General features: G+C 40.4%; 1 protein-coding gene across 2 annotated transcripts in view; it reads left to right on the plus strand.

Annotated features, from left to right (window-relative positions):
- Positions 1 to 1419: 1419 nt before the first annotated feature.
- dagla (diacylglycerol lipase, alpha) overlaps positions 1420 to 12096 on the plus strand; it is a 36040-nt gene continuing 25363 nt past the window's right edge. For both annotated transcript variants that reach the window (XM_023279288.3, XM_023279289.3), the window contains exon 1: positions 1420 to 2417. The gene's annotated coding sequence lies outside the window, so the exon portion shown is untranslated. The remainder of the gene's footprint in view (positions 2418 to 12096) is intronic.

Raw genomic sequence — 12096 nt, forward strand, 5'->3', positions numbered from 1 at the left:
TCTCTTTTTTTTCTTAGTCTATTGAGTTTACATGGCATTAATTTAATATGGAAAAACCCAGAAAATGTTACACATAGTATCTTGGGAAAATCATTTTGCCTGTTCATTTTTCAGGTACAATGTAATAGCAAGAAGTGTTGAAAAAAAAATATTTTTATTGGTACAATTGATTGCGAAAGTGCTGAATTTCACCAGTGAGTGTTTGGGGGTGTTTAATGAATCCAAACAGCTGGCTGTGTAGGAATCATAATCCTCTGAATACATTGTCCCCAGATTTTTCCAACACAGCATGAGCAAAATAGCAAACACAAGCTTACGTATATTGTTCATACATCCATACATACATCCATATCAAAGGCGTAAATCAAAGCTTTAGCATCAGTGGAGTAGAGAGTGTCATGCAAGCAGCCAGACAGAGCGTAATTCTAATAATAAATTATCACTTTCTTTATATTAGAAGGTAGCTAGTCGGTCTAAGATAATTGTGCATCAAGTGTGGGTAAGCATTTAATGTCTAGACATGCAAATGTACAAGAAAATATGAGAAAATAAATAATAGAATATCTGTTTCTCACATTTTATCCCTCAAGAAATATTTATGTATCAAAATGAATCATGTTGCAAAGCAGATTTGGATCTATTTTCAGAAAGATATCTGCAGAATAACCCCCAAGCTCTGAGGTCAGGTCAGCAGTCTTGGCAGCAGGCTGTGTGAAAGTGAGAAGTCTCTATAACTGGACTAAGCCAAATGTGCTCCAATGATTCATTCATTAGATTTCTTCTCTATAAATTTCAGCAAAGTTCTGGACATTTTTGAGGGGGATAGCATTCCTTTTTCCAAGTGTAGATTTTATGACGTAAAGTCGATCCACGCCCTTGATACGTCGATCCAAAGAACAGCGCGCTGTGTCAAGATGAGAAGAGTAAGGGAAGAACGGTGTCGGTCCGACGCGTAATAAAAGCACGAAAGGGACTTGGAAAAAAAGCTAAATTAAACACAGCCCGTTGACATTGTGTGTTCATTAGTATTATTTGAACACTAAACATATCTTTGAAGTGGAGCAAACCACAAGAGCAAAATGGTGTTTTGAATCATGATTTGATGCAATATTGCCTAAATGAAGCAGAAGTAATAGAATTTATCTACGGTCATTGCAAATTTGAAACGAAATGAGGCGAATTAATCGAAAAATATAGGGTACGTAGTGTTTAAAAAATATATAGTGGATAATCTTACACTTTAGATCGACACCAGCGTTAAACGTGGCTTTACTGGTAGTTTAATACATAAGCTTGTTTATAAAATAAATAAATCACGCCAATTATTCGCACAAGTCGTCGCCTGCATCTCCATGTCGTCACTGTGGTAACGAATGTTGCTTCGGGTAAATACTAAACTGCGCATGCGTCGCAGAGCCTGGTTCTATAAGGTAGGGTTTTTATTTACGTTAACGTCGCTTAATGCTGTTTTTAACAAATGGCGGTCCAAGTCGACAGTTTCCTCAGACCAACGAACAACTGAACAAACAACGGAGCGTGTCGGAGCTCCCCTGGGTGTCTCTCTGGGTGACATCACGGAGGGGAGCGGCACCCTCTCGAAAAAACACTGCTCTCTTTGAACCAGTTGCTGGTTCCTTGATATCCTCGAACCACCGGTGGCGCCCTTTCTCCGCAGGATCCCCGAAGTGTCCGCGGTCCGCCGTTTACAAGAAAAAAAAAAACACGAGTCAGGTGTGCGTAAAACCAAAACGGCATTTGCGCAGCCAAACACGGAAGAGGAATAGCCAATTCGTACGTATTTTTCGGTGGGAATTTTTCCTAGGGGGTGAGCCAGGTTCTCGGGGAAATGCTGCCTCCGTTTAGCTGCTCTCCGTGTCGGGGTTCGGGAGTTGTCCGGTTGTGATGGCACACACTCGGGCTACAACGTAAAACCCCGATGGGTCGTCTGGTTCGTCAAACCCGATGGACTGCTGTCCTCCTGCGGGAGAAATAACCACGCCGAGCTCGCACGGAAGGGACGTGGGATTCAGGCACACTCTGTGAACAGCTCACAGCCGACGACGTGTTGCAATTTAGCGGAGAACCGAGCCGTCAGTCTCCGGAGGGGTTTTTTTCCCTCACAACGGCTGCGTAATTAATCGCGGTTCTTGATGTTTCAAGTCCGAGTGACACCCGGAGGATAACGGAGGTGGCTCCGGGTATCTGGTGTCTCTGGGTCCATTCATCTTTCTGCTGTAATGACGTCTGCACAGTTATTTTAATTCTATCGCTGACACATCTGAGATTTTATCCACCCAAAACCCCTTGAGCTGGTGTCCGGAGGAGGGAGCGGGGCTGACGGGTCGCCAGCCGGGAGGATATGGGAGAGAGAGCAGAACCGATGCAGTGGGTCTTGGCAAGGCATCGTGAAAATACAGGTGAGTAGCAGCTACCGGATGAGGAGACTGACTGATACGCTGACTTTAGCTATGTGCAGAAGCCCGCCACGACACGGCCGGTGTGACCCGGCTTTTAAACCCATGTCTCAGTGCTGTTGGAGACCCGTTTCTTAGGCCACATCTCCATTTGCTAGGCCCGCAGGATGCCACCTTATGCAGCTGTCCTGATTACATGAGATTAGGCTGCACTGCCGCTGCTGTTGATCGACTTGTTGGAATCACACATTCGGATGCTGTTGCACATATAAACACAAGGCATAGTGTGAATGGTACTGTGTATGTCTCCGTTATTTAACAGCATGCACTGTGAAAAATGGGGACAAGTGACAGTCACATAGTTGCAAAAACCTAAAGTGACATGACAGTACCAATATTGGTGGTAGCCTATATGCATGTATATTAGTTGTGAATCCTCCCCTGATCAGTCTGTGCATTGCATCAATACAAACTTGACTAACCTGGCTTAAAGCATGGCTGTACACTATTAAGATGTTATGTTGTAGGCTCAGCAGTAGGTGACATGTCCCTGAAAAAAGGATCTGGCACACTGACAGTAGTGGGGAATGTCACACCTGTTCATCGTTCACACTTCCAGTTGTGGACACCATCTTTCTCTGCTGTCACTATGTTCATGCCGCTCAAAGTGCAAATGCCTTCATGAGGCCATGTTGCAAGATAAAAAGTCTCAGGAGAATGTCCAACTAATCCTCCATACCGTCCTGCTAATTCTACATGGTCTGCACACACTAATGTCACCTTAGGGATGGGAAAGTTTAAATCAGACAGGTGGGAGACGCAGCTAGGATGTGTTATGGTTGTATTCTTAGGGATAAATATGATATTTTTTTCTTTCTTGAGATCAGATGTTGTTAAGTTGGTTGCAAAAGAAGACAGCCAAGCCAAGCCCAGCCATATAAGGCACACCAGTGTAAACACTTGTTCCCCTGTAGGCTTCAATCCTAGTGGAATCCAAATGCCTCTAGCAGAGTCCTGGCACATGTGTTGACTCCTTGTTTTCCCCTTCCAGCTTGTGTGAGAGTTTGTCACCTCTTCTTATGCCAGAAAACTGGCTCCTCCTATTCACTACTGACTTCTTATTTAATCTGATTTATCGAGACTCAATGCTGGTGTTTGGGTCCTCGCAGGTAGTTAAGGAATCACACTGTTTTTGGATGAAGCAGCATTAAAGCATTTAGCAGTATATGATTATTTTGGTACTGCAGATGACAAACAGCATTATGATGGGGCGAAATCAGTCATTTGTGTTGTTGCAGTGTTGCTTTTGTAGGAGTGCAAAGAAATTATTGCTCATTTCTCACATTTGTGATTTCTAATTTAGACAACCGTATTAAATGGGTGTGTGAAGTCATCTTGCATGTGTTAATCAGGGAGGGTCAGAATTTAGATAAAGAGTGGTGTGTTTGTGCGTGTGTAAAGGCCTGTGTAACATACAGCAGCTAAAAATGCATACAACACGACTATACCAGTCAAAGATTAAGGTAGAATTCTTGATCTGCAGACACTTCTCAATACACAAATAGTAGAGATAATATCTTAAGTAATCTCAGGCAGTCATAAAATCCAGTATAATTGTCTAAGCTATTGTTTTCTGTTTTTAGGTGTGAAAATTTGGTGCCTTTTGTAAGGTTCTCCCAATTAAATTTCCGTCTCCGTCTTTTCATCCTCTGCTACCTATTTCTAATTATTGTTTGTTAGGCTTTAATATAAATATCTTGTGTTAGTTGCTGTGTGTGTGAAGCTCTAACAACCATATGCACAGTGTTGTGCTGTTGTAAACACCATATATAAGAGAAATATCTAAAGCAGAAGTTTTATGGACCAACAGTGCATACATTTAGTTTTTGCACAAATTGTTTATCCCAAGGAATGATATGAGGCAAATGTAACATTTGTAGTTAAACTGTAAATATTAAATACAATGTCATGGGCCCTTGAAATTGGAGTTAATTTTGTTGTTTCTGCATTAGAAGCACCTCTTGTTTTTGTTATGCTGTATCATGTACAGCATGTTAGGTAGAAAACAGTATTTTGATAACAGATTATTTCTGTGGCTTAAACATGTCTATTCTCAGTGCGTGCAGTTGTTCATACAAGATACAGGAAAAAAATGGGAAATGAGTTCCAGTGACTGCTGTGCATTTGCCTGACATTGCACTGGAAATACAAATTCAGAAGTGAAAGCGATCCATTTAACATTTTCAAATATGGTGTTGCTCAGAACTTAGATAAAGAGTGGTTATGAGCAGAGGGTTGCTCATAAGTCTGTCTTAAATTCATGTGCAAAGCTTTGATTTCTGTAAGGTATTCCCTGTGTATTGTGGAAATGCAGATATCTTAGCATGCACTTTAATTAGACATTAGGTCGGATCCAGAAGCCACAAATCAAAGGGCATTACTGATAATGAGTGAGGCTGCATTGATGATGTGGCTGGTGTTTTGCATGCAGGTGTGTGTTTGTGTCTGTCCCCTCCCAGACAGACTTGGATTTATTGCAAAATCTCTAAGCTGCAGCCATTAACAGACTGTTCGGGGCAAGTGTGTGAAAAATACCAATTTGATGTTCCTCAATAAATTGAGTCCACTGCTGAAAACCTATGGCCGCATTCGTGTGTTGCATGGACAGCACCGCTGCAGTTATTTTCAGTGTCTGACCAGATATAATGACAAACAGATCTGTACATGGTTTGTGGCAGGAAGCCACAGACAGGTTAGCAGACCACATATGTTAACACCCCAACACACAAAAAACATTCCTGTATACACAAACACAGACACATACAATCTGCAGTGCACATACTATCACATCAACTGAAAGAAGAGAAAATGGAGTGGGAAGAGGTGAAAGGGATTGAGTGGGTGGCAGTGGGAGAAAAAGATGGAGAAAGAGGCAGAGGGAGAGTAGGAGTGAGTGGCACATGGCTTTCAGTCTAAAAAAAGATGAGCAACACGAAACCAAAACCAGAATCTGGATTAGCTAGATAAGGAAGAGGAGGGGGACAGGGGAAGGCTAGAGGAGAAAATGTAGGTTTCCTCTGTACCGAAAATGGTGCAGATGCACACGCTCAGTTTCATGCTCATAAATGTCCTCTAAAATATGAATACTGAATGAGTGTGTGGGTAGGAGAGAGCATGAAGATGGGAAGACAGAAGATGAGAAAGAGGAAGCGTGAGATGGAGATAGAAGAGGGTGTGATTCTTTAGGATGGACAGAACACTGCCGTAGTGTGACAGATTAGGGAGAGACGGGATCATTAGAGACAGCAGGAGCAGAGCCAGAGATGTGACAAATGCTGGAAAGAATCTTGATCTGAATGGAGTGTAACACTGACCCAGGCAGAAAAAGAGAGAGACTGGAGCAGATGGATGTATGACAGCGAGCAGAGAAGACGGAGAGATTTGGGACTGTGCTGCAGTCACATAGTCATGCCAACCCAGCATAACCTCAGCATTTTTTGCAGAGAATCTTAGCCTGTCTCTCCAGTGTTGTGCCCAACACCTCACTACACACCAAGCCCTCTTCAGCCTGCCATCACTGTCTCATCAAGCAAAGTTTTCCTCTCTAGTTGATTCCTATTGATTCTGACAACATAAAAAACTACCTGCAGGACAAGAAAGTCACTTTTATCTGTATGACTGCATGTGCTCACAGAGGTTCTTTTTAATAGTAGTGGTGTATTACTCCAGTAACCCTTTAGACACATAACCCCAGCAATATCACATGGCAGTGATGTGAGTCAGTCCTGTCTAATTCTGCCGCAATCTTGCATATGAGAATTTGAGAATATCCTCAGCGTGCCAGTGTCCCCAAAGCCATACCTTTACATTTTGTGTGTGCATTCAAGACATTGTTTTCTGAAGTACAAAATAAATATTCTTAGCTATTTTAAAAGATATAAATTTTTAATTCCAAAACTGAAAGCGCTGCATGAATATTCAAATCCCATGGATTGGCACAAGACTTTCTGCTGAAGCGACATGTGCTGCAGTGAATAACAGATACATTCCAGATGTATTTAGGTCCTCAAATGAAAGGTGGCGTCTGTTTTACCGGACACACCTCAGTTTACATAAATTCCCTACTCTCCTCCACTGTCCATCCTACTCACAGCTGGTGTATTCTATGCCGACTTGTAAATGCATGGCGAGTTGTATTTACATAACTGGCCTGAACTTGTACCCATGGCCTCTACAGATTACAGAATGAATTCCATAGTTGTTTGTGTATCTTCAGGCCAAACACAGATACGATTGAGATACAGTTTTGTGGTTCAGTAGCAGCTATTTACTCTGTGACTATCGCTTTATCCCAATTTTGGATGGATGCCGACAAAACTAAATACAAATTTCAGATTGGCATTCAGTAGTATCACCCACTTGGCTAAGCAAAAGGGGAACAATGTGTCATGTTTGTTTAATCTCGTGCTGAAAAACCACACTGCTACAGTGATGCAGTTGCCTAATAGTTAGTTTCCGACTAAATGTGCGCACCTGTGAAAAAACACCAGTTGCCGGGAGCGTTACTTAAAATCTGTTTCTGTCCACCTATAGGTCTGAAAGGTACATATTCGTAAGAGTCCACTGGTGACACGTTTTCACACTGTAAAAGTATCAAAATGTCACTATAAAAATAAGTTTCTTTAGCAGTCACAACAGCGACATCCATATTCTCATTTAGATGGTTTTTGGAGAAAAGAGCTTCAAATGGTTTCAAGAGGTAAATTTTGATATATTTTCCATCATGAAGGCAAGTTTTTTTTGTCACATCGTACATGAGAGAGTCCAGTTGACCATAGCTTGAGCATGAAGAAACAACAAACTCTGCACAGTGATGTTTTAATCATACACCAGATGGTCGTTTGACACTTAAATTATATTGCAGATGACAGGTGAATTATCAGCTTGAAGTTTGAAGGGATCTGTTAAAAGTATTAGTACTGTTTTTTTGTCATTATGAAGGCAAAGTGACACTCTTGGAAAAAACAGGCACACTTATATTTATTTTATTAAAAAAGGGAACAGCATTACAAATGGTTGTGTTATGGTAACATTTATCTCCAGTAAGATCTGTTGTGTTCCTTGGTTATGGTAATGGATTTGTATTCCTCAGCTGTTTGTTTTCAAACCAGTTTGTAAGATCTGCTCTCATCTGTGTGTGTGGAGATGCTTGCTAGACAAACTAACTGTTCTTGAGTTTGGTTACAGTGGTGATAGATGGAGAGGTTACAAAGTGAGAGAATGTGATAGAAAATAAAAAGGCTGTAACCAGCAGGCTGTGAGCCACAGCTTGGCTTGATGCTGCTGCTGCTGCTGCTGCTGCTGCTGCTGCTGCTGCTGCAGCAGGCTCACTGTGAGTGAGATGGAAGAATAGGATACTAAAACACCTGCTGCTGGTCATAGCAGATCAACATGCTCTCTTTACAAGGAATACACAACAGTGCTGAGCTCTGATGGGACATCAGCTTGGTGTTTGTTCAGATTTTAGATTCAGGTCCTGTATCTGTGGTTCCCTCAGAAGTGTACTGTATTGATGTATCGACAGTGTTCTGTGTAATTATTTGAGCACTGGGACCAGGTGAGTGGTAACTTTTGCCTTTTTTCCACAGCGGTGCAAATGTGTGTTTCCTGATTGTATAAAGAGTTAACAAAAGAGCTGGAGTTTTTTTTAACTGTGTATTGATCCTGTTTAGAAGAGCTGCATCAGACAATTCAAACACCATCATTCTCAGTACAACATGTCAGATGCTGCACTGCATACCTATACCTTGTTTGTGTATGTCAAAGACAAAGCCGTGACGATGGACAGGGAGCCCTGTCATTGTTGTTACATCATTGTTGTTGCATCACGTGGGTATAGGCCTGGCACGCAGTAGCACGCTATTTGAAGCACAAAAGCATTGCTCACATGCAGGGATATATCATAGTCTCTCCACAAAACACATGTCATTTGGATGCAGATGGAGTCACTAGCTCAGGAGGAGAGTCAAGAGTTTGCATGACTCATGCCTCATGCAGAATTCATCTATCATAGCAGAGTCAAGAACAGCAGTTCAGCCTAGAGTTGTCTGTAGTGGAGTTGCCTTAAATGTCAGGTTTTAGACATTTAGATGCTCCTTTTGATCTCAGGTTACAAACACAGCTGGGTGTTTTGCAGCTTCAGATGCTGGATTTGGGAATATTTGTTGCTTACGGAGGTTTAAAACTATAAACTTTAAATTTATGTCATTACCAAAATTATGTAGTTTCTGTTATTCCCACAGTGGCAATAACAGGCATTTACTTTTTTCTGAGTGAGCATATTTAATAAGAAAATCACGGAGTATATCATTAACTCATGAGCAAAGAATATGCAATTTGGATGGTGGAATATGGAAATTTGCTATTGAAGTAACAGTAAATAGTCATGTAGACTGTGAAGACTTGCCTTGCTGAGTGTGTCAATATACCTTCAATATCTTAAAACAAGTTGAACTGTGAATATGCTGGCATTACAATTTCATCATGATCAATGTTGGTTTGACATAAGTGTTAGACAGCAGACAGTAATATACCCCACTTTGATCAAAGATCCTACACACAACTGTTCACAATACTGAGCACTATATATGCAATATAAAACATCAATCAAATTTGTGTGAGTGTAATTGTTATATTACATTTATGGCAGGAAAAGCTTGCAGGAAACAAAAGGAAAAGGGCCATGCCTTGCTCATTGCTCAAAAAAATCTATGAATCCACAGAATGCCTATACATAAATGTTAATAAAAAGACAATTTGCCTTGTAAAGTGTCCAGCCCTTGTGTTTATCTTGTACCATGGTCTGATGTGCTTTCTTTGACTTATCAGTTTCTGCCATAGTCAGAAACATGGTATAGATGTACACATGATGTGGAAGAAGGTACCAGTAAGGTATTGATTTTAAACTAAACCTTGATGTATGCTTAAATGTGCTATGTTGATGACAGTTCCTGATAGTATTATTGATCTTTTCATCACAATTTGTTCTGAAGTCACGTCATGTTCAGGTGTTACTTGGCTTTAAATTGCAGCATTTTGAGTGCACTGGATGCCTGCTGTGTAAAGTAGCATTTGCCAGCTTTGTCTGTCATAAAGTGTCTACTTGTGTTGAGTTCTGGTTGTAAAATGATCATTATGTTGACACAAATCACAACAAATGTGTCCAGGGAGGTTTTCCATTATAATGTTTTTTTATGGGTATTTTTGTTGCACAGTAAAAAAATACTCTAACACATTTTTAGCAACAAGATTTGTGTGTCTAGATCTTTCCTTTATTGAGCATTGATAGAAGATTGGGTATACTTGCATAAATTGCTGTAATTGTTAAAGGATTGTGTTATTTCACATTCTAAAATCCAATGTGCTCATGACACATTATATGTTTTAATATTTGGAAGAGCTGCAGTTGTCTGTTTGTAATTATCTTTAAAAGTCAAATATCATCATCATTCAGTTATGCTCATAAATTCTCTGTTAAATGAGGAAGTTTAGTTTTCTACAGATATGCACTTCAGCATTTACTGGAGTTTAAAATGATTCAGGATTTTGTGAATTCATATAGAAGAAGATGCTTACGCATTGCTTACTTGTCAGTTATATGTCTTGAACTGATGAGCATATTCTTCTTAAATATGTCATCCATTTTTAACAAAATCAATCTGCAGTCGTCTAAAAGATGATGACCTGGAGCCTTCTGAACAGTAACTGTGATGAGGGTTGACTTGAATTAATCTTCAGCTTTTGACTAATTAATTGCATTCTTTAAAAATGTCTTGTCTTTTTCATCAGTCAAAAAGGCTAGGGCCTCTGTAGGCTGTTTAACACGGAGATCGCTCTGTAATTCCACTAACAAGACTCTCTCATCAGGCCACCGCCTTTGCTCATTCACACTGTACAAAACAAGCATGCTGCGCCAGTGTGTTCTCTCATGTAGCATGCCAGCGTTGTAGAATCAGAGGTGTGACATGTAACACAGCAGCATTGGTGACTAGTGTGGTGTGTCCTACCATGTTGAGGCTCCCTTTATCAGACTGTCGGCTACGTAATTTAAAGGCGCAACAGCAAAGCCCCCCCTCAAAGGGGTCTGTGAAAAAATAAAGTTGAAAATAATGCCAGTGTAATGTGTTAGAATTTGACTGTGGTGAAAAAATTCTAAGTGCGTCTGCTAATGCCTACAATGGAAGCCAAACAGCATCACTAATAGGCCAATATCCTCTGGGTGATTGATGGGAAAGCCCTTGAGAAGGCAACTGCTATTAGTGAGGATGGTGGGCTGAGACATGAGACTGATGGCAAGACTCTTTCATGAAATGAGGCTAGCAGAGCCGTTCTCATCAGAGGTCAGTACTGATTAGTTGTGTGGAGACCTGATTGCAAGAATCATCGGCTAGATTTTATTTATGTCACTGTGCAGCTTGATACATTGCCAAGATTCCTGGGCTACTAGCCCCTATACTTTAGTTTTGGCCACATGAAAAATGCATCGTCCACAGAGAGTGAAATTCTCCTTGAGGACTAATCACAGTCGTGCACATCCATGACATTTCCAGCTGGATTTTGGAGAGTATATTGTTAGTTAAAGGGACATTTTCCTTAGGTGTTCTTTGCGTTGATCTCCTCTGGCATGATCAATCAGAAATATTGATTGACCTTGGAGTCTGTGGTTACTGTTGTCCAACAGAGGCCTGAAAAGTGTGAATACAACCTGAATACAGAGTGAGTAGCTAGAACATTGCGTGACCCACTCATGATTGTGTTCAGCATGATATATGAGACTACTGTAAGAAAAAACACGACTGGTAATGACTGTGATTCCAAAGATAACTGGTGACATTGGTGCTAAGCATAATGTTTATCTAAAACTTTTTAAAAAAGTGGTTCATGGGTTATAACTTCTTAACCAATTAGTCAGTTAATCATCTGATTAAAATGTAATCATGAACAATGTGGGTCAGTTTGTTTATTAAGTAAAAGTGCAAATCATTCCATTTAAGCCTGACTGATACTGAATTTTTGGGACTGATATAAGTTACAAGGAGTAAGAAATTGTGATATCAATATATCAGTCGATATTGGTTCTATGCATGTTAGTTGTATTGAAAAGGGGGCTTGTGGGGTCATTGTTTGTTTTTTTATTTTCCAGCAATGTATTTCACAAACCTGTTAGCAGCTTACCATGAAGACAAAACTCAACTCCACACACACCATCTACTCAGCTGTGATGTGTACTCTGCTGCATATACTACAGACAGTTCAGTCAGAGTTACTTTCCTGGGAAAAACTGTGATGATACTGTCATTAGCCCAAGCATTTTCTTCTGTATTGTTTTTTTTTTGTAAAAGAACATTTTCAGTGGTATATATCGGACAATATATACATCTGATAGTATCTGTCTACTGATTTATTGCTCAGGCTCTTTATTCTATGGCTCCGTGTTCTAAGCGGTGAGATTTCTTTTCTCTATTCAGTTTCATATTCATGTAGGTGTAATAAATCTAGACTGTCGGTTGGGCAAACTGAACAATTCAAAAGCATTACCTATAGGTTAATATGATCAAAAAGGAATCTGTTTCGAAAATATTCCTCAGCTGCAACCATAGTCATGGCCTGATAGCTGGATAGA

Source organism: Amphiprion ocellaris, chromosome 1 (genome assembly GCF_022539595.1).
Source record: "Amphiprion ocellaris isolate individual 3 ecotype Okinawa chromosome 1, ASM2253959v1, whole genome shotgun sequence".
NCBI classification, from domain to species: domain Eukaryota; kingdom Metazoa; phylum Chordata; class Actinopteri; family Pomacentridae; genus Amphiprion; species Amphiprion ocellaris.